Genomic DNA, 12,901 nt, shown 5'->3' with positions numbered 1-12,901 from the left:
TTACTAGATTCTTGTTCCTCCTATATGCTGTGATTGTTCTGAATCTTGTTAGTGATTGACATGCTCTTGCGCCGGTTTAAAGTTCGCCTTTAGCGTGGCATTGAATTTCCCAAGGTGGTAGGAGAATGTTTTAACCATTGGAATGAGCGGGAGGCTCTCCCCCTCTTTCCTGTACTCGTTATGATTCTTGAAAGTTACAGCAACCTCTGTCTTTATTTTATGAAGGAAACGTTTAGAATAACCCCTGTGCATCAACGCCGCAAACAAGATGCCAGTGGCCTCCTCAACATCATCCGGGTAAGTGCAAATCCTGTAAAAACAAATTGTTTGTGACTTAATTAAACCTTGATAAATGTGCTGGAGATAACTGCTCTTGTGCAAAACTGCGTGTCTATCGGTAGTTTTAAAATAAACCTTTGTGGCCAGCCCAGTACCGGAGTAAAAAACACCTCCGTGTCTAAAAATTCCACTTTATGTTTCTGCAGATTACATTTTATTTTATTTGAGGGTGATGAGAATTGAGTACTGCAACAAAATCAGTTAAAGACTCTTCCGTGTCAGCGCACAGTCTGAAAATGTCATCCAGGTACCTCAAATAGAACACCGGTAATTTAGTGCATTTGGCGAAGGCAGACCTTTCCTAATCAGCCATATAAATATCTGCATATGCGGGAGAGTACCTACTACCCATTGCACACCCACAGGTCTGGAGATAATATTTATTGTTAAACTCAAAATCAGAAAGCTAATGGGGGATGTTACAGGACATTTTTACAAAAAATAATGTTATCAATATTTTTCACCTTTGCATTGCAAATCAAGGTCAATGAAGTTACCATATATGAGCACTTGCCTGTCTACGGTAAAAAAAATTACAGAGAGTGAATAAAAAAAAAATATATATGAGAAACACACACAAACTTGCCAAATAAATAACATTTATTCATTAACACTGCCACCATCCGCAAATCGCTGCACATAGCCCATGACCTCCACCACCCATTACATCCATACTTTACCCTCCTCCCCTCTGGTCGAAGGTTCAGACAACTGTCCTGCAGAACAACCCGCTTCTGCAAAAGCTTCATCCCCTCTGCCATTATGGCTCTAAACAGCAGGCGGTAGATGTCGTGGTTTTTGTTTATCTGTATATGTGGCATGGAAACAATATAGCCCGACAACGCCACCCAATTGGAGAGCTGGGACAATATAAAAACAACTTTTTTTCTGTTTGCAAGTTCGTTGGTTTGGTAGGAGCAACACAACAGATTTACCCAGACAACAGTTTAAGTATAAAATATATATATATATTTTAAAAAATATTATATATTACAATACCTAGTTGAATAAAAAGAAGGTGTACACCATTAACACTTATTCACACGCTCATTCACACATTCAACTTAAAAGCTGGCCTGTTCAAGCACACACATTAATGAGTCCATTAGATCAGGATAGTCCACAGTCCACAAGGGGTTCCCCTAACAAGTCCGTCTCGAGCCCGGCAGTGACTTCAGCAGCCGGCGACCTGTCAATCACTCGCACACACCAACGCAACACTCACACAAACAAAGAGAAAGCCGCCAGTATCTCCACAGTAGATAAAGAAAAAAAGCACAGCAACACAGCAAAAAACACAGCAATGCAACGCTAAAAGAGCAATCATGCAATTCTCAAAATCACTGCAACTCATGAATTATATTTATAGATGGGCTATGGTTAGTAGACAATCTGGAGCTCTCGTGGATTATGTGAGACGTAGATCTTGGAGAAAGCGAGGCCGCATAGCCGGACAAAAAGTGTCACTCACCATCAAACTGGGAGCAGACTAATCTAACTCCCAGTCCAGTTGCACAGTTGACCAGCACTTCACACAGCCACAGGCGCAGGACGAACAAGACAGGGCTCGAGAAGACGGAGAATCAGCCGATGAGAAGACGGATCACAACACAAGGGCAGGCGGAGAATCACAGCAGTCACCGGGCTTGATGCGAGGACGGCACACCAGCAGACTTCCGCAAAACAGCACAATAATCCACGCAATCGCGCACACAATTATCAGGCAGTTAAACAAACCCCAACAAATAACAGCAGCGACAGAACAGAGTCCACGGGAGCAGCCAAACCTCACTCTTTCAGTTCCTTCCTTTTTGAGCCGCCTGTGAGTATCAATTGGCATCGCAATCATCCACACCTGTTACACTCCAATCAGTTGGGCACGCAGCAGTGACAAAGAAGGGGCGTTGCCCCATGTTCCCAAATCATGACCATGACATATGTATGTATTTTTTCTGGTGCTGCATGTGTGCTGGTGTCTTCGTCTGGAATAGAACTGTGAAAATGAATTTCCCCTTGGGAACAATAAATTATGAATATGAATCTGAATCTGAAAATTGGCATAGAAATTGTAAATGAATAGTATGTGAAACAAAAGGTATAACTGATCAGATAAAAATTAAATAAATCATTAATACAAAATCATTCTAAACAACAAAAACATAAAAAAAAAACACAATTTTTTTTTTTTTTTTAAAGTGCTTGTATACAAACTGTAAGAACATTTTTTTCTCCTGAGGTACTAATACTGGCCATTGTCATAGAACATTTAGGAACACTGCATAATGAACTTTTCATTTAGGAACATTTCTTCTCTTGTGTCAAGTCCAGTTCAGTCACTTAGGCAACTGCTTCATGGTACTTGACAAAACAGTTGTGCTCAGCATTGATGCACAGGTGGACCTGGCAGACCCTGCAGACAAGGTTTGACCTCATGATGTTCCCCTTCCTGCTGCATTGCTTGCAGGTTTGGCGGCTGCTGTAGACAGGGGCATGGAACAGAGACACATCAAACCGCACAGAGTAGTCTGGCACGTGACTGCGGTGTCCCCGGATAGGTTTGGGGATATCAGCAGAGGTGCTGGAGCTGCCTGGCAGTGGTGCTGAGCTCCTGCGGGGACGAGATGTCATCGACTGTGAGCTACTGGCCGTCTTGAACACCTGGATCCTGAAGTTCTTCAGTGACAGGCCATCATTCACACCAAGAGCCTTGCTGTCACGCCTATACATTATCCAGGCGTTAGTGAGGCTGACATCAATGGCATATGCAAAGAGCCGCATGTACCATCTCTTGGCTCTCAAGGGAGTGCGGTCGAGGTGGAACAGCATATTACTCTTGTCGATCCCTCCCATGTTTGCATTATAGCTCTTGATAAGACATGGGCAGCTCGCTTGCTCCTTCTCTTAGTGTCACTGCAGTACCTGTAGACTGAGGACCTAGGCTCTACCCCCACATCTGTTGACATCAGAGTGACAACCTTGTTGTCTTTCCACCTGACAATCAGGATCCCATCATCACTAGTGGTGTAGCTGCAGGTACTACGAGGGACAGCCTTCTTCTCCATTTCTTTGATGGGCATGAGTGGAGCATTGCCAGTCCTGCTGTCCCTGGCTGTTCCTGTGTACCGGCAGTTCTTGCTCTTGAGGTATCGCACAATCTCTAGGCCACTAAAGTAATTGTCTGCAAAGATGGCTTTTCGGCTGGAGGACGGCATGGTGCTGGCCAAGACTGGTGACACTCATGACTTGTTGTTCAGGTGTCAGTGGGACGCCGTGGGCCTCAAGTGTAGTCTGCCCTTGGTATAGGATCAAGTCATGAATGAAGCCATCCTGGCAAATAATTTAAAGCCCCATTTGTCTGGCTTGGATTTAATGTACTGCCTCATCTAGAACTCCACCATGCACATAGATTAGACGTGACAGTGGAGCGACTTGAACCTTTGTGAGTTATAAATGAATGAACATAACTTCCTTGTGGGGGCTAACAAGTCACCTTCCACTTGTTCAGCGTGCTTAAATATGAGTCATATTTCAGAAAGCTCCCATTTGTGCTTGTTAAGCTAACTGCTGGTTAATGAGAGTTAAGAATAATCTGACAGCTGTCTGTCGGCTGTTTATCTGCCACAAATCTTAAACTTCTTCCAGATATTGAGTTTATTGTGACTTTGCTGTTGTAAACATTGCTGTTCCTACTAACAGTCACAGTAGTCATTTCTTGGTTTTGTCACATTTTTAGACGTGCAGCCCGTATTTCTAGTTCGCACTTGCCCTCCAATAAATAGCCTAATAATAAACCAGTGTTTTATTGCTTTTAAAGAATTGCAGCAGAAAAGTTGGGATCTGCCACAACGTTGTCTTCTTCCTCTGAGTTCTCATCTTGCTGATGGCAGGGTTTACGGGAACAACAACTCTATCCCTCTTCCCATAAAAGAGCCGAGCAGACAGCTGCAAAAGGAATATGCTTTTAAGTCAATATTAAAGGTCCCATATTATACTCTTTTTCATCAATTTCACACAGCTGTCAGAGGTCCAACAACTCTGTATTCGATATGTATTGCCCCAGACACATCCGTGGTCCTGAACTCCAGCTGTCTAAAAGTCGCTCTGCTGAGCTCTATTCAGAGCACTCTGTTTCTGTGCCTGCACCTTTAAATGCTAATGAGCTCCGTCTGTCAACGCCTACTTGGGGAGCCTTGCCTGCTACGTCACTCTCAGGGAGGGGAAGCCCCTTATGCTAATGGTAGCATGCGCTAATGTTTATGGTGGATGTAACACTATGGCTCGCAGAGATTTTTTCATTCAACCGAACCAGTTTGACCCAGAATCGGACCCAGAAGTAGAGGCTCCTGAAGAAGAACAGACTCTGTGGCTGCAGCAGGACGTTTCAGAATGGTTTGTGTGGCTGAATAATGTTAGTTTGTTCGTATGTGTTGTTACAGTTACTACCATGTAGCTAATGGCTAACAGCTAGCGAAAGCTGTGTTTGTCTCCAACACAGTCTCCAAACTCTTGGACACTGTTCGCATAGTCTGTGTCTCCAGTCTGCACATGTTTCCAGACTTTCTACTGTGACAACCAAGCTCCATCGTAATATAATAACATCACACTCACTTCAAACGCCATTGCATAGCGGACCGAAGTGGAGCTAACTAATTAGCCAGTTTCCAGCTGACTTCACCATACTCGTTGGCAACTGTAAATACTATCAAACCGCGGTGACACTTATTGGTGGCTCGGGTGCAGGTGCTGGGTCCCGTATGGTTGAGACTGATCCTTTTATGAGGGTCAGTGTCGAGGCAAAGACAGCTTTGTACTGACCCTCGTTACTAAAGCAGTCCGATGTGAAGTGGTTAGCACACACATACAAGCTAACACGAACCGCTGCCGGCACGTTGTCATTAAAAATGAAATACAACCACTGTCTCGTCTGTTGTTCTGTAGCTGGGACAGAATATAGGCACTTCTGTTGATTTATACAACCAACAACAGAGCAATTGCGTGTCTAGCTCTGAGCGACAACGTTGTGAAACACTGCTGTCTCTCCGCTGGACACACCGAACTTCACCTCGGGGATGAACGCCCCCCTCTCTGATATCTCCTATCACCGTGCAGAGGAGGTCGGCCTATGATAATGACAAAAGGAGCAGAATCTGAACAGCCTGTAGGAGCGCCGTGTTACCAGTGGGTGGGCTGCAGAGACCATGCAGGAATCGCTTGTTTTCCTCATTCAGGGAGTTGGCAGGCTCAGGGAGGACCAGCTTATATATGTAGAGACCAGAGAAAACTTGTTTTTTATGATATGGGACCTTTAAGTCAACACTGAGTTATATTTCTTAGGAAAACAGTAACAGTGTAATGTAGATCTACTGGAAAAAAAAGAGTATTGACATAGAAAATATAAAAACACAATAAAAACAGAAAATACATTTATAATTAGTTAGTACCACTAATATTTGCTCATAATTATGTTTTATCACAAACCAATACTGAGTTATTAAAATCAATTCAAACAGTACTAGGCCTCACACTAACAATAAACACCTGTGTTTAGTATTCCTTTTACTGACATCAGTTTGTAGAAGTCACTCACTTTGAGTCACTTGAGTCTGTCAGAGTGTGCTTTATTTACACACATACATTTGCAAGACAATCATGATTTTGTATTGAGAATCATTTCTGTGCCGTCACTCAGAGACTTCAGAGACTGAATGGAGCGGAGCAGCAAACTGCTCAGGTGAGGGAGCGGCTCTCTGAGAGCACCGGAGCAGGAAGCGGGGAGAGAGCGAGTGAGCTGTGAGATGGCTGTGAACTACGGATCGAGATACTGAGCGCTGGAGCTATTGGGTCAGTCAATCGTTCTTTTACTGTATCAACTAGGGGTGGGTGATACTGCAAATTTTGGTATCGATCTGATACCAAGTAATTACAGGGCCAGTATTGCCGATACTGATACCGACTTTTTACTTGAAAATTCCGAAGCCAAATAAAATGCCACTTTTGGACTCAGATTCAAATGTGATTTTAATCTTTGATTCTATGTGTTGGGAAACAGGAGGCAGGACAGGAGGTGGAGAGCCCAGATGAGCCAGTAGCCTCTGCAGCTGCTGAGTAAGTACACTCAATATTGAGGTTAGTGTGAGCTGAAGTCCCTGGTGACAAGCATTTATTTCCTGAAGGCCACGGAAAATTGAAGTCAGCTGATCCTCATGCTGTTTTAGAAGCACACCTTGTGAGCGAATGGCAGCTCCCAGGGTATCTGAGTCAGCTGGGTCCATAGTGTGGCCCGTTTATACTGACAAGACCAAAACACGAGGCTGAGACCCAAACGCACGACACAGAGACAGTTTAGTTTTTTTTTTAAAGAGTAATCATTACTTGACAGTCCGGTTGGTACAAGGAAATCAGTCAAATAAGGGAAAACAAAACACAAAAGCTGAGTCCAAAACAGGGTCGTAATCACTAGGAGGCAAATGCTGGAATGCTTGCTTGTGAGACAACGACGTACTGTCGACGAGATGGGAGCACACAGACTTTGTACACAAGGAATGAGCAGTCAGAATGAAACTTTATTTGACAGTGACTGGACCATTATTTCAACTTAAGTTCAGTGTAATGAACAGTTAACTGCAGGGCTAAGGCATAGATAATGACATTTTGAACCTTAATTTGTTTTATCCTGCACTTTGTTCTGTTTATGAAAAAGATAACATAATGTCAAGGCATTGTTTGATTTGTACAAACACTTTTGAGGGGTTATTCTTCGTTTTTGTATATTATCCTTAATCATGTATATGCACTCCAGGGAGTTTCAAACAGGTGTTTACTTATTCTTCTATAATTTGGCAAAAGTTGAGGACCCAAATGCAGCAACGCACACAGAAAGCAGGACTCAGAAACAAGGGCGAGCTTTATTAAAGAAAAGCTGAATGACATAAAACCAAGAATACAGGAAACCAAAGACACGAGTCAGAAGGTCAAAAAGACAAAGTAGAAACTAAAAAGCTTAAACAAAGTGCAAAGTATAAATCAGTGAAAACATAAGGAACCAACATCAGAAACATTGGTGGGAAACAGGATGGCATCAAAGGAGAACACGGAATGAACTGATAAAGACACGAGGTAGAACAAAGACTATATACAGACACTCTAATGAAGGGATGAGGCACAGGTGGAGTGACGCGGGAAAAGGACAGGTGAGAGGGAAAGGAACAGAAAAACACTGGAAGGAGGGAAAAACACAGAGGGAGGAACTGAAAAGCCGCACTCGACACATGATGGCAAAATTTCAAATTAAAACAGGAAATAACACAAAACCGCTCATGACATATTCCTTCTAAGGATGGCTTTTGTATCAATTTCAAACCCGTTCTGCTATTTTATCTTTCTGGCTCGGCCACCACAGATATTAGAGGTAGTGAGTTTAGTAAATTTTAAATTAAATTTACTCATTACAAAATTATACATAAATACTATTACACTGCTCAAGAGGGAAAAATTGTTTTTCGGAGAGGGCCTTAAAAGAGTTTACTTTGCTCTACTTCCATTGAGTAAAGAAATTGAATAAGTTACAAACAAATAATATTGTCTCAGTTTATTTTTAAAACGCTTAAGTAAAAATGTGACTTTCTAACATAATGAGCATATATAATCTCATCATCAACAATATCATTGTCGTCCTCTGTAACCGCTTCATCCCTTTTTCAAGGGGTCGAGGGGTTTGTTGCTGGAGCCAATCCCAGCTGTCTCCGGGTGAAGGCATAGTACACTGTGGACAAGTCACCAGCTCATCACAGGGCCCTCAGGAACAATTTGGGGTTCAGTATCTTGCTCAAGGACACTTCGACATGCAGCTCAGCTCAGCCCGGGATTTGAACCAGAGACCTTCCTATCACTAGCCGACCTGCTCTACCCGCTGAGCTACAGCCACCCTGTGTATCAAATAATCAATCAATTTAAATACCCAATAACAGTGAGCAGAAGAGCACTAGCAAAGGAAACTCTTTCAATAATAAATAATAATAACAAAAGGCAATATAGCACCGCAGTCTCAGTAAATGCATGTTAAACTAATTTAAAGACTTTTTCATAACAATTTAGCCTACTCATCCATTAACTGCATCTCCAACTTATTAACTGGATACATATTGGCTTGACATGAGCACACTAAAACCACAGGGGTTAAAATGCCAAACTTTATTTCTTCTGACTGATGCTACTGAACAGCCACTACAGAAATTATTGGTCTACTATTACCTGTGTTGTGCAGCGTTTTGGGTCACACCGCTGTTGACAGCCTAACCCTAGCCCTAACCCTAACCTGCAGGTAAAGCAGGGAGATCACAGAGCATCTGCCTTTCTCGTCTTTTCGAGCTGACCACAGTCGTCTAATCAGTCAACTTTAACAGCTTGAGAGAATTTTGATGGATTTGGTCTGCACACAGCCCTTTGCCAAAATGCATGTGGAGAGTTAAACATTATCTATGTACATTTTTTAATAATGACACAGAACTAATAAAAGTCGAGTGTCACAACTTCAGCCAGACTTTAGTTTGTCATTTGTCTGTTTCCTGTTTTGCCACACTAACTCTCATGTCATTTCAGACCCTGCCACTCCCTCCTGCTCCACATTACGTGTTGGTTTGATCCACCTGGCCTGCCCCATCCCCATACTCACCTGCTCCTCATCAGCTAATCTGCCCTCAGTATTTGTACAGATCCTTTTCCCTCAGATCTTTGCCAGATTGTCTAGTGTGTTAACCTAGCTCTCCAGCGTTCTGTCATTTGGAGCCAGTTGTTCAAAACATTTAATCTGGATCAAAATGATCCGGATTTGGAAATCCCATTTTTTGCTATCCAGGATCAGGTAATCTGTCTTACTTTTATGCTGGTTTTTCAAAGCAACATTGGACTGGATCACCTTGATCCAGATACACAGTTTTCAAGATTACCAAATCCAGATTACCAGTGCTCTAAACCAACTGATCGGATGGCATAATATTAGGAGACAGAGCCTATCCACTTCTACCATGGCTGATGACTCCTTTCCTTGCAGCAACCACACCTGCGCAGGCACGCTTCAACACTGCTAATTGCAAAACAAGATGTGCAATTGAGCGTTTAAATGGAGTTCTGAAGAGACGCTTTGCATGCCTTAACTACATGCGAGTGGAGTCACAGGGAGCATGCAACATAATACTTGGTGGTATTGTCCTGCACAACATCGCTACCAGGCGCAATGTCCCTCTCCGTGATGATGCACCTGAGCCGGTTGAAGAACCAGACCAACCTCTGGCGTTCTGTCAGAATGAGGGACTGACTGGACGTGTAGTCAGGGATGCCATTGTTAGAAATTATTTTTGACAGGTTCATCTCTGATGATTGTTTCTTTGAAATTAATATACAGTGATGAATGACAGAAAAATGTAATATATTATTTTTGTTTGTTATTAAAATCTGTTTGGGGGAAGTGTTTCATGGGGACAAGATCATTTTTATTTTATTTTATTTTTACTTTGCTATACTGAAAGGCTTAATTGGTAGCCATTGTCTACTTTATCTACTTTATCACTGTAACGGTTAAACAAGTCAAGTGCAAAATATAAGTAAAAGTATTATACACTAAATGATAAAAATGTATTATTTGACCAATTTTAAAGTTTTATTACATTTTCTTCCTGAAATCCACCTTGGAATCCTACCCTCTGTTGGGATCAGGATAATCCTGTTTTTTTGGATCAAAGTTATCCAAATCCTACTGAAACGTTTTGAACAACACAAACTGAAGGTTTGATCCAGATTCAAACTAGGATTGGATTCCGTGATCTAATCTGATTTCAGAATCCTTCTTTCCGTTTTGAACAACCCATTTTCAAGATTTGATCCAATGTGATAACAAAATCAGATCAGATTACCTTTGAACAACTGGCCCTTGGTTCTGATCTTGATCTTGATCCTGATCCTGATCCTGATCCTGCCCCTGCCTGTTTGTGTGTTGACCTGCCTTTTTGGACTTTGGACTTTCCCTTTTCCCTGCTCATTTTGAATTTGTTTGCTTCGCTGATTGATCACCTGGTTTGACCTTTGCTTCGTATTGAACCCTGTTTCTACAGCTGAACTGTTTTTTGTGTCATGCTAATGGGTTCTTGCCTGCCATTTTGTGAAACCTGACAGTTGGGAGTCTAATGTCCCCTGTGTGCAATTAAGCACAGATTGTTTCTGTTGCTTGTAGTGCTTCTTCAGTTCTAACTGAATGGAACGGAGTTAGTATGCAATCCAAAGTTTTGATCAGTCTAACTAGCAATTTTGGTTTGTACTTGCTCATGGTAAACTGATATTTATGAAAAGAATGAAACTATATAAATTGTCTTATTTCTATTCCTACCTATTTGCTGTGGTTCTACCTGCTCAGTATCAAAAGGTATCAATAAACCAATGCTCCAATATGACAGGGGACATCACAGAGTTTTATAATCATGACTTTTATAACTATAACTATAACCTCCATATTATGTTTTTCAGTCCATAAACTGTGTTACGATCTATGCTGCTGTGGCTGGGTGTATTGTTTTGTTCCTGTTGCAGAGGTGCGCTGGAGGCCGGGCTGAGTCGGCGGTCAGTGGAGGGAGTGTGCGCACACACACGCATCTGCAGCAGGTTAATCATCAGCGCTGGCTTCAAGACCTGGGTCCACACGCTGCCTGCTGCCAGTTGATTACGTGATCTTTACGCGGTATATGGCTCTGTCGCTTATCGTCTCTAGAGATCTCTTGTGCCTTATTTCTCTCGCCAGTGTTCCTAATTTTTGCCGTCTCCTGTTTCCAGCGCCCTCCTGTGCCGTCACCAACTCTGTCCCGGCGTCCAGGTCTCCCGCACCTCTGCTGCTCCTCGCCAGCCCAGCTCCCTGCCGAAGGACCCCAGTCAACGCAGCACCCCCGGCTCGTCTACTAGCCGCTGCCTCGCCTACGCTTCCCCGAATCTACAGACCCGCTCCGGACCTCCGTGCACCTACAAGCCTGCCCCGGCGCCGCGCTCCTCGGCGCGCCTCTCCCCGGGATTCAAGCCACCTCGCTCTTTCTGCTCCCTGCCATTGTTCTGAATAAACCAATTACTCTGCACCAGCCCCGGTTGTCTGTCCGCTTCTGGGTCCCCCTCTCGTCTCAGAGTTAACAAACTGCCTTGAAAATGACTGAACAATGCCATCTATAGGCAGTATGCCATGTCTAAGGTGGACCGGAAAATTCCAATGAGAAGCTGTGAATCTGGTGCTAACTTAGCCTGTTGGAGTGTGGTGGAAATCTCGAAATGAGTTTCTTTATGAATGAGATACAAAAATCGTAAAATAAATAGCACCTTTGATTATTTTTTGTTTTTTTTGTTTTACCCAGAAGTTATTTGCTACAGCTGCCTTTCCCTGCAACAGCACTGTCTCTGGGCTCCCTGCTCCATCCAGCCTGTTCACTGTGGTGGTGGGGCAACTTGTTCATTATCTACTGCATCAGCGGTAAGAAGAGTAGGAGAGAAGTCACAGGCAAAAGGTTGATAAAAGGAGCCCTCCATCCTCTAAACATGGAATATCAGCCAGTGCGGATGAACGTGGTCAAACATCAATACAGTGTGAATGTTGTCTTTATACACACACACACACACACACACACACACACACAGGGCTATAGTAGGTTGCACTCACCCACATCCTTTTATGATCCCTGTAATCTCCGTTTCAATTTCAATATTAAAATGTCTTCCATTGTTTTATGTGACTTGGCACATTACTCCTTAATCTTCAGTGTCAGTGGGGCGATGAATAAACTGATGCACAGTAAAGGGCATGATATGTGTTATCATTTGCATATCATATGGCCTGCTCATGTCCTACATTAATATACTAATTGTACATATCAGTTATGTACAAAATAAACAGCAAGGGTTATCAAGTTACCTTCAATAATTTTGAAATATTATTTATTGAATATGCTGAAAGTTATTTGAAATGTCTAACTAGTAAACTATGGTCGTATATGAAATGCTAATTAGATCAACAGTACCCCCAATATATATTCACTAGATTTATAGCAGATGATTTGTATAGCCTTCTATTATCCTAAATAGTTTTTACAGAATTTAATAGAAGGTGAATCCTTTATTTCAGAAGCACTGAAGAGCATTGTCAGTGTGTTTCTGTGATGCACCACTGGTTCACAAGTTGAGGTATGATGCCTCGATGGATCAGTTCTGCCCTTTTCTTGTTTTTCCTTCTCTTTACTTGCTTTGAAACGTTGAGAAGGTGTGATGCTACTGACTGCTAATAAAGTCACAGACTTTACTGGTTGTAAACACACCAAGTTTTAATAACAAATTATGTCTGTTTATTTGCAAGTTTATTTGTAACATGCACTTTCTCCATGTCTGCAGCAGCAGCACTCCTGGTCTTCACAAGCACTATTTCATTCTGGTGTAATTGATTAGACACCACTCCCCTCCTAAATGTAGTCTCTTGTTCATCACACTCGGGACATGAAGAACAGAAAATGACCACAACTACCATTTACAGCAGTGTATCTCCTCT

General features: G+C 42.5%; 1 long non-coding RNA gene across 2 annotated transcripts; it reads left to right on the top strand.

The window, feature by feature from the left end:
* Positions 1-224: 224 nt before the first annotated feature.
* Positions 225-12,658, top strand: LOC115584496 (uncharacterized). 2 transcript variants are annotated; one of them, XR_003984546.1, is made up of 4 exons: positions 225-297; positions 6,029-6,180; positions 6,389-11,065; positions 11,158-12,658. It is a non-coding gene; the product is annotated as an uncharacterized LOC115584496 (long non-coding RNA). The 2 variants fall into 2 exon arrangements; XR_003984547.1 differs by lacking the exon at positions 225-297 and adding an exon at positions 4,687-4,728.
* Positions 12,659-12,901: the final 243 nt, after the last annotated feature.

This window comes from Sparus aurata, chromosome 7 (genome assembly GCF_900880675.1).
Source record: "Sparus aurata chromosome 7, fSpaAur1.1, whole genome shotgun sequence".
NCBI classification, from domain to species: Eukaryota; Metazoa; Chordata; class Actinopteri; order Spariformes; family Sparidae; genus Sparus; species Sparus aurata.
Note: the sequence above shows the minus strand (reverse complement) of the source record. Positions and strands in the feature narration are given on the sequence as shown.